Source organism: Petaurus breviceps, unplaced genomic scaffold (assembly GCF_028583685.1).
Source record: "Petaurus breviceps papuanus isolate PSGF00001 unplaced genomic scaffold, PetGlider_PUasm1.0 175, whole genome shotgun sequence".
Lineage (NCBI taxonomy): Eukaryota > Metazoa > Chordata > Mammalia > Diprotodontia > Petauridae > Petaurus > Petaurus breviceps.
In genome coordinates, this window is record NW_027185764.1 from 32,209,695 (window position 1) to 32,218,645 (window position 8,951).

Consider the following 8,951-nt stretch of genomic DNA (forward strand, 5'->3'; position numbering starts at 1 on the left):
GGATGCCATCACTCAGAGCATGAGAGTTTAAGGATGGTTTTGGAATCACTCATTGAAAGTCATCTGGCCCTTCAGCTTGAATATTCTATGCAGTTCTAAAAGCAGCCACCACAGGTCAAATAAATAAATGAAGTGGAGGCAGAGGACGTTGCCTCTGTGTGGCTTCCAGGTATCCAGGGAGCAGAAATCCTAACATTGCTTCTGAACTGGGATCCCTCATGTGGCCACATATTGTCCAGGTCAACAGAGCTGGGCTGGCTTTACCCTAAGGTTACATTTCGATACAAAGCTGCCTTTAAGGGTGCTGTTTCTGGCCTACACACTGGAGGTTAATGTCTGTCAATCTCTAGTTAGAAAAAGGGGAGACGGAAATAAAACTGCAGGAGCCGATATTGGGAATTACAACTAGAGGATTTTCAGCGAGGTCTGACTCTCCCCAACTGCTAGCAGCAGAGTTTGTCTTTCTGAGGATGGAGAACAATAAAAGGGGAGAAGGAATTTCAGGCAATAGGCTGCTGGATTGCATTTAGCAGGAATTTGCTAAGGGGGTCCATGCAGTGGTTGTTGTGCCCGGGCTAGAAGAACCAGGTTTTGTGTGAATGAAGAAAAGTTCACCAAAGACAAGTTTGGGTGCCTTGCAGTCTACAAAGGAGAAGGTCAATGCCTCTAAGCTGTGTATGTGCAGTATTTGAGTAGTTGTTGCAACTCAAAATGTAATTCTGCTAATAAAAGCATGCATTAATTATAGTTGCAGCAAAGGACCACGGGAGGTAGAACTACACTCAGGAAATAGCTGGACTGGAAGAACTTGAAGAGGGAAGCAAAGACAGCCGAAATGGTAGAGTCCTGCGAGAGCCCTACAAAGAGCCAGAGAGCATTCCAGGGGGAGTAAAGAGTAGCAGAGGAAGCCAAACTGACCCGACTTTAGAGGGCTTGAGGGAGGGTGGAGGGGAAACAAGTGGGTAAGTGAGCTGAGAATAGAGAAGGGATGAAGTTAGGGTTGTCAATGCCACCTGTCCGGATGCTGAGCGGCCCTAATTTTGTCAGGGCCACCCTAGTGATTGCTAGCAAGGTTTGCTGGACTTGAACCTTGGGAGCTTCCCAAAATATTTTTGGGACTGATGCAATATCACTTTGTGATGGCACTGCATTGCGATGTGGTGACCTTGCTAACCTGGCGGTGGCGGTGATAATGACATAAAGATGAAAAGCCCTTTTGTTCCTTATAATGAATCTAGGGGGAGGGGGGAAGGGTTCAAGTTTAAAATAAGCTGAGCAAACTTCAATACAGCAGGGGGAGGAGCTAAATCGTCCAGTTGTCACGTTTTGCTAGGGCCAGCAGAGTGGTATGGACAATCCCATATAGCCCAAAGAGCTGCATATGCCACCAGTCTTCCTCCATCAGAAAGCAGCACAAAGAACAGAGCTGCCCTTCCAAGAGGCTGCTTTGGAGTGAGGGGGAAAGAGCTAAAATAGGGGAGGGATACAGAGACTAGGCCTATTCAAGAAAGAACCAAGAGCTAGAAGAATTGGTCTATGATTGGCCAAGGTCTCAAAACAAAACAATTTGCCTAGCTCTAGGTAGCCCCTCGTTCTGCAAAAAGATTTGAATTTTGAAAATGTGTCTTACTAATTCGACTCCCTTTGCCCCTGGTCCCCTGTACCATTCTTGATTTCCCTGGAGAAGAAAAGATGGGTCAAGGGGGGCATAGAGAACAGGGATTAAACCCAAAGAGGGAGTCGTAAACATTCTTCCTTTACCCTCAAAAAAGTGTCAACATCCCCTGCCTCCCCCTCCCACCCCGAATTTTCAAAATGTAACTGCTGCATGTTTTCAGCAAGTAATCAGCACTAGTTGAAAGGCACTTGCTGCTGCATTTCTGATCAGATTGTAAGGTAAGCAGTGAAGTAGTTTATTATTATTTTTTTTTTAATTTTAATTTTTGCTAAATGTATGCCCGTTTGAAGAAGGGACCAGCACGCTCTCTCACTTTGTCTTGGCAGGGCACAGCCATCAGACGAAGTGGGAGGAAGAAACATTAACTTCAACAGCTGTTTCTTGACCCCGGCTGTCAGTCTTCCCAAGAATAAATTTTGGAGAGTCCTATTTGAAACAAAGAGGGAGTTTTCGGTGAGAGAAAAGTTCCCTGATTCCAAGGCTGCAGCTCAAAGAGGCCCCGGAACAAGATGCTGGCAGTGACCACGCATCCTCCTGGCCTCTGCCGGGTGCAGGGATGGAGCAAACTCGCTTGCAAGCTCCCCACTCGGCTCCCTTGGCCTGCAGCTCCCCCCCCTCACGCGCGCACAGATCCAGCGCCGGTGGTAAGAGCCGTAGCTAGACTACAGTAATTCCCCAGCTCGGGCGGCTTGAAACTGCTCGGGCTGAATAGCATTTGCTGTTCCGTCCTCTGGCCGCCTCCCGCCGCCGCTGCCGCGGTCTCTGCAAAGCAGCTCTCCTGATCCCGGAAGTTGTGCTGACACAGTCTCGCTGCCACCCGAAGTTTGTCAACATCAAACTTCTCCTGTGCGTGGTACGTGCACCTTCCACGAGCCTTTAATCGCCCGAAGCAGCAAACAAACACAACCCCAACATCCTTGACCGTGATGTCATGCATGCTGTTTGGGAAAGGATAGGGGTGGGGGGGATGAAGTTGGTTCCCCTGAAGACTGAGGCTGCTAGAAATTGACCATGGGATCTGTGACAGGGTGTTTGTGTGTCTTGGGGTGCGAGGTGGATACACAGACAGACAAGCACACAGAGGCGGCCCCCGGGGGGTGCAAGCGGAAGAAGGGGGTGCTGTATGTATGCAGACTGGGGCCCGAGGAGAGTCTGGGAGCTTCTATTCCAGCCCACTGGGTCCGGAAGTCTGGTGGGGGGTGGCTGTGTTTTTAATAGGCACGGGAAGTGTGGTTAAAGGTTGCATTGCTGCTCCCTCTGGGGGCAACAAAGGTGACTTGGAAACAGCGGAGTGGCAGAGGCAGGGATGCCCAGGGACCAACTGTGCTTGCCCACACCAGCCGAGTCATCTCCATCTGGACAGCTTTGGGGCATCCTTCAGAGTAAAGGGCGTTGAGGTCACAAATCCATTGAGTGATTTGTGGAGACTAGATAAATAAAACGAAATGCCCAGGACTGGACTGCCAATCTCTTTTCTGTTGGAAAACCCCCTGACCCCTTGAGTAAGTCCTTCAGTATAAACTTCAACTGAGTCATTTTCCTAGGCGATGAAAATGGTCGCAAGCTCCTTTCGAGTTGCTGCAACCGAGTTTTTTTAGTTCTCAACTGGCTTGATGCTTCTGGAGCTTCCCCAAGACTTTCCGGGAGGATGATTAACCCTTTTCATTCCTTAGCTTGTACAACGGGCATGTTCAGTCCTGTTTCAGGTTGCTTGAAAATGCAAGGCCTGCTTTGCAAAGGTGTGACCCTAGGCATTCATGAAGGTATGTCACCCAGAGGACCAGGAGTTCAAATCGACTGGTCCAAACCCTTAACCCTTTAAAGCTATTAACTACTTCCCCTCCCCGCCATTATTAACTTTTAATTTGTTACATGCTGTCATATAGCATATGTGGGAAATCAAAGAGGGAGGGTGTAGGGATTTGTGTGCAAAGTTATATCAGACACGGGCTGCCTGTGAAGATTCAGGAACCCAGACGGGCTCCATAATGGGCTGAATGCAGTCTGTTCATTTGAATTAGAAATCTGTCAACTTGGTGGGTGCAGCAGGATTCTTTTCCCTCTATCAGAAATAAGTCAAGGTGAAGAAAGACATCTGAAGAGATTATTACATAGTACATCAAGGAGAAGAGCCTATTTACGTTGGAGAGGTATAGAGGAGAGACTTAACTCATCTGGGGGACCAGAATGGCACTTTTTTTGACTTATGCAGATAACAGCCACACATGTAGTCAGATATGATATGATCAGAAGTCATTTGTCTCTCAATAACAATGAGCAAGGCACCCCCTTGTTTTTCAGACTTCATGCAAAAGGAAAATTATACATAACTCCAAAGGCACTCCTTTAAGCAACAAAACAAGCCTTGGAAAATATCCTAAACACAGTGTAACTGAAATTTTGTTAGTGTTGCTAAAGCAACTTCTGAGGTCAAGCAGCTTTTCTTAAATTCCCTACTGTGTGCTAGGCACTGGGCTAGGCTTTGGGAACACATAGATGGATGTATGTATTGTATATATGTATGCATGTATATACATACATAATATATACATACATATACACACATATATACCTGCATATATATAACATGCACATACATTACATACATATTTATGTTGCTGATTGAAATACTGGATAACAGGCAGATCCTGAAACAAGTCAAAGAAATGTGTTTTCTTCAAAGTTTAGTTACCAGCTATATCACGTCCCTTCCTGGCAGCATGTCAGAATAATGTTCTCAGCAATTATCTGGAATTATTTTCCTCGGGTGATTTTTTTTTTTGTTTCTATTTCATATGTTTGCTCATAATCACTGTGCTGGCTTCTACATGTACTGCTCCATATGACGTGACGCACCTCCAGAAGAGGTGCACTACGAAGAAACTGAAAGATGCCATTTTCAAAAATACTATTCGTGCAATATTTTACCTGGATGGTTAATCTGCCCATCGTGTATGTGTATGTAAAAGGCGTGATTTGCAAAAGGTTATAAGAGATATACAGAGAAAATATAGCTGGGCATATTTGCAAATACAACATTTTGCATTGTTATCTGCTATTTTTCATAGCTGGACAAAGCACCTTTTATGAGTTTTTTAGTTTTAGACCCTCAGTGTGAGCTTTAAGCATGAGGAAACAATTTCTTTTTACAGTGATACGAGCTCTGTGCTCATCTGGATTTAGTTACGATATAAGGTCAGAATCCCTAAATGTGCTTTGGGATCTTTGGGGACATAAAACAAGGTACAGACAGAAAATAGCGCAAGGTAAAATGCTTGAGGATGTCAAACAACCTGATGCTTTTACAAAAGTAGTCAGATCACTGAGAGTATCTTGGAATTGTTGTTTAATTTTAAAACAATAAAACGTTTTCAATTTGTCTCACTTCTGATTAAAGTTATCTTTGGTGTATGAATGATTCTTAGTATTTGACCCTGAAAATTCAATCAGATCGAACCTCCTGCCAGAAAAATGCTTTCTCTATGAAAACAGGTATTGAATCACATATTAATTGCATTTTTAAGTGCTGAAATTTTTGTAGTTAATTTTGTTTTAAGGCCACATATCTCTGTGGATAATAGCTATAGTGATGTAGCTGATAGACCTGCCTACAGTCATGAATATTAATGCAGTTCATGTACAGCACAATACTGCCCCTGCATGCCTGCAGGAAAAGAAATGTATTGACTTGATTTTCCTAAAATAACAATTCTTAGTTACTGATGATTAAAATAAGTTTATTGCTAATAGAGATTATGGACAATTCAATGTTTACTGTTTGAAATAAAGTACTGTAACTCTTTTGTTTCTTTAGGCTTCCTGATTGAGACCAAGGAGGCTCCATCTTCCTGCATATCTGAACCTGTTCTTCTGTGAGCACATAAAGGAACATTATTCTTTTGCATAAGTTTGCTATCATTGTATATTTCCTCCTCAAGTTTTTTTTCTCTCCTCTGATCAAATCTATAGAAGCATCTTAGTAGCTGACATGAACAACTCAGAGATTTCATGTGTGTCTACATATATACCTACATATATGTATGTATATGTAGAATACCCAGATAATTTCAATCATTAATCAGCTTGATCAACCCTTTCATTCATCTAAATTTGCCCGGGATTATTGGAAGCTACCTACAAAATTTTCTAATGAAAATGGCAAATAAATGACTCTAACAAAGCTCCACCTACTTTCATCGTGGTGGAGGGGTTTTTGGTGTGTGGGGATGTTCAAATGTTCATATGCATTTCCTTGCTGATTGCTCTTTTGATATAGGGTTCTAACCAGAAAAAACTCATTTTCTAGGTATAAACCACAGATATTCCAAGCAAAAATTGTGAATATTAAACCCCAGATAGATGAATAAAAGAAAAACAGTATATGAAGTTAAATCAGATAAAATTCATTTAGATATAATTTATCCCTTGAATTTTAAGATTCCACAATTCTAATTTAAACACATTGCAATAAGGAAGGTGAAAGTATCTCCAGGGAGTGTGGGTTGCTGGTAAATTTGGGTCAAATGGAGGCAGTTCTGTCATAAAGAGAGATGTAAGATGTTTGATTCTTCATGTAGGGCAATTTAGGATTTTTCTGCCAGCTAAAAAGAAACCAGCAGATTGTTTTTCTTTCAAAACCTGGTAGCCTCTTTTTATTTTTCTTCTTCACTTACTGTTAATAACCAGTTCCGAATCTATTCTGTTGAAGTATCTATTTGTACAAAATTGATGCCAGTTTTAATCTGAGATTACCTTGGCTGTACTTGAAATCTGCGGCGGTTTTTTTTTTTAACCTGTAACATGTTTTTACATGTTTAGCACTGCTGCTACTGCTGCTGTAAAAAAAAATTGTATTGATATTTTAATGAGTTCATGTGTTTAGCCAAAATGTGCAAAATGCTAAAATTAGATTTTAAAGATACTAAAAACCGAAGTGGGTTAGTAAACCCTTGATAACAATTGTAGCTTTTATGGATAAAAACTATTTTAAACGTTTTTAATAAAGCTTAGAATAGTGTTTTTTAAAACTTGTTATGGAATTTTCTTTGTCTATGAGGAATATAAAAGAAAAGTTTCAAACTTGGAATTATTTTATTTGGGATAAAGCTTTTCCATACTCCTAGGAATACTGATGGCAATTTCACTTACCATTATCCATGGCAGAATGTTTATATTTTACCCTTGTGAGCCAAAGAAGTTTTTTTAGTGTCTTTTTTTAGTAGAACTTGGAAAGTATCTACAGCTCATTGCAAAGCTGGGAATTCTATAAATAATGCTCCAAATGACCATTTAGTCTGTGACTTGTTTAATGAGTAGACATAAGAAAGAAGTTATCCACTAAACTGTGAATTTAAAAATTTTAGTGTGTCTTTCAAGTGTGATTATGGACAGAAAAGTGACACTAGGCATTATAGTTTAGCATTCAATATTTTTTGGTTCATCTATGTTTTCCTTACAAGCTTACTCTACAGGTCCAAGTGAGATTTTTTTTTACCTGCCAATTTGGCATCTCTTCTCAGAAATTCAGGCTAGATGTGTCTTTCTGCTAAACTTACCCTCTGGAACAGAGATTCCTAAATTAGAAATAATCTGGCTGTTTTATTGGTGAGTCATGAGACAAAGTATAATGATGCCACTTCTTTTTTACATATCGACTGGGACAAAATAATTGCCTTAAAGAAAGAATACCCCTTGATTTTGTGCGTAGAGAATTCTGGAAGACCCAGTGGGACCTCATATAGATAATGTCAGGTTACGACTTCTATGATATTTTTCAAATTGTAAGTGTATTTTAAAACATTAAAACTAATATGTAACATACATGCTGTTGAAATGATGAAATAGTGTGTTTATTTTGCTACAAAGGAGCTCAGATAGTGAGTTTGACATGGACTATTTTGGAGACCGCTGTATGGAATAGATTTGCCAGATAAAGAACAGAAGCTCAACATCTGTCATGCATAGATTTAAAACCAAAGGGGTCCTTGGAGATCAGCTAGACCAACTTGGAGGCCCAAAGAGATCACTTGCCCACAGCCAAGAGTTCAATAACGGTCCTTTGTCCCAGGATGCACTATGCTACATTCTCTCCCAGTTAGCTGCCGGTGTCCTCACCTTTCCTATCACTGTCTTGCTATATACCAGGATCATCCTGACCCTCTTCCTGGGATCCTCTTACCTCATTTCCTACTTAGGAACATTTCTTCCCTGTATTTCTCTTTTGTTGTGTTTCCTTCTCCATTTGCCACCAAGCAGCTGTTGGGTCTTTCTTTCAGCATTCCAAGGGCCTGAAAGGGATATCCCTGCCCATTAGGTTTGCATTGTACCCTCCAGACTTCAGCCAAGCTTCATTTTCAAGTCCCTGTTGCTAAAATTAGCCAGGCTTTTACTTCCTCATGAGGAGGAGGAGAAATAAAGAGAGGACATATTTAGCCAATAAACTCTTTAGAATTGGGGGCAGGGGCGGGGAGGCAGTCCCAAAAACTGACCTCAAAGTTGATCCTCAGTTCTAGTTTGGGGTTTCTTTTTATTTCCCGACCCACAGACCAGGGGCATTGGTAAATGCTGTTGGGTGAACAAGACTCTGCAGAAGTCCTTGATACTTTTAAGGAATTTTGTATCTCCCTGGGATTGGAACAGTGCACAGCTCCTACCAAGGATCTAAACATACTTTATGGGTAGGATGTGAAAATTTCCTTCCTGTCCATCATATTCAGCAGGATAGTGCACAGACAAAGAGAGAGCCTTGATGACTTCTCTTGGCAAATGTGTGGGAGGAAGCTTGCCATTAGTTACTGATACCCAGGTACTGGGCTCGAATCTGAAGCAATCAGGAAAAAATACTTGCCAGCTACCTGGAAACAGGAAGCCTGAACTGGTTGGAAAGGGAAAGATCTATCACTGGACTAATCTTGTGATTGCCAGTGACCCAAAAATTTTTGAGGGGGGTACAGAGAATTCTATGACCATTGGGGGTAGGGGTAGGAAATGACAAGTGGGACAGAGTTTGTTTAATGGAAAGTACAAAATACATGTTGTGGCCTAACTACACAATTCAGGTAATACTAATTGGTTTTGTTGTGATAAATTTGAGCATGGTACCACAAGATTTGGCAGGGCTGGCCAAAGGCATCAGAGATGTCTTTCAGAAATTAGTCTTACTAAGATGATCATATGGGATTTGCCCTGCTCTAAATGTTGAGATGTTAAAATTTCTACAGATTAAAACTGCCTTGCCCCACTACTTTTCGTATCTAGGAGGGTGTGTAGTGTG

General features: G+C 41.6%; 1 long non-coding RNA gene across 3 annotated transcripts; it reads left to right on the forward strand.

Annotated features, from left to right (window-relative positions):
* The first annotated feature begins 889 nt into the window (after nucleotides 1–889).
* Nucleotides 890–7,498, forward strand: LOC138158803 (uncharacterized). 3 transcript variants are annotated; one of them, XR_011167724.1, is made up of 3 exons: nucleotides 890–1,896; nucleotides 2,005–2,531; nucleotides 5,493–7,498. It is a non-coding gene; the product is annotated as an uncharacterized lncRNA (long non-coding RNA). The 3 variants fall into 3 exon arrangements; XR_011167723.1 differs by lacking the exon at nucleotides 890–1,896 and having other exon boundaries at nucleotides 1,923–2,531; XR_011167725.1 differs by lacking the exons at nucleotides 890–1,896; nucleotides 2,005–2,531 and adding an exon at nucleotides 3,187–3,441.
* Nucleotides 7,499–8,951: the final 1,453 nt, after the last annotated feature.